Genomic DNA, 1,189 nt, shown 5'->3' with positions numbered 1-1,189 from the left:
GAACTCTGGTAGCATAGTGCCTAAGGCACTTGACTGCTAACCAGAAGGCTGGCGGTTCATACCCACCAGCCACTCCTCAGAAGGACGATGGGGCAATCTACTTCTGTAGTGATACTGCCTCGGAAACCCAAGGAGGGGTCGCTATGAGTCGGGTCCGACTCCACGGCACATAACTACAAGAACAAGATTTTACTTGCATGCGATATTAATGATATTGTTCGATAATTTCAACATTCTGTGGGATCACCTTTCTTTGGAATGGGTACAATGAGCCTCCTAGAGCCAGGAAAGGCAGGGACCAGGAGTGGCCTCAGGAACCTCAGGAGTGGCAGGATATCCAGGTCAAAAGGGGTGGGAAGCAAGACTAGGCCCCAAGCTCCCTAGAGCCAGGAAAGAGAGGAACAGGAGCAGCCAGAGACCACAGAGTGGCAGGTTTCAGGTAGGAATTAGGTAAGAGGAGGGTACAGAGGTTTCCAACACCTAAGGGAGACAAACTTGTCTGTCAGTTTGTTATCCCATGAGGCTTGTATGTTGCTGTGAGGCTTGAGGCTGTGCCACTGGTGTTTCAGACGCCAGCAGAGTTGCACACGGTACACAGGTTTCATTCAACACAGCTTACAGACTAAGACAGACTAGGAAGAAGGAGGAGGCCATCCACTTCTCAAAAATTGGCCAGGGAAAACCTTGTGAATAGCAGAGAAACACTGTCTGATACACTACTGGGCAACTTTACGAATAGCTTGGAAACATTGTCCGACACAGTGCAGGAAGACTAGCCCCTTGGGTTGGAAGGCACTCAAAATAGGACTGGAAAAGAGCTGCCTCATCAGAGTAGAACCAACCTTAATGATATGGATAAAGTAAGCCTTTCAGGATCTCCATGTGCTGATGTGGCATGACTCAAATTGAGGAGAAACAGCTGCAAACATCAATTAATAATTGGAACATGGAATGTACAAAGTAAGAATCTAGGAAAATTGGAAGTTGTAAAAAATGAAATGGAATACATAGAAATCCTAGGCATAGCTGAAATGGACCAGTTTTGGCCATTTTGAATCAGACAACCGTATTATCTACTATGCCGGGAATGACAAACTGAAGTGGAATGGCATGGCATTCATCATCACAAAAGATGTTTCAAGATCTGTCCTGAAGTACAATGCTGTCAGTGATAGGATAATATCCATAC

This window comes from Orycteropus afer, unplaced genomic scaffold (genome assembly GCF_000298275.1).
Source record: "Orycteropus afer afer isolate SDZICR_OR568_19922 unplaced genomic scaffold, OryAfe1.0 scaffold00010, whole genome shotgun sequence".
NCBI lineage: Eukaryota > Metazoa > Chordata > Mammalia > Tubulidentata > Orycteropodidae > Orycteropus > Orycteropus afer.
This window is presented reverse-complemented; position numbering follows the sequence as displayed.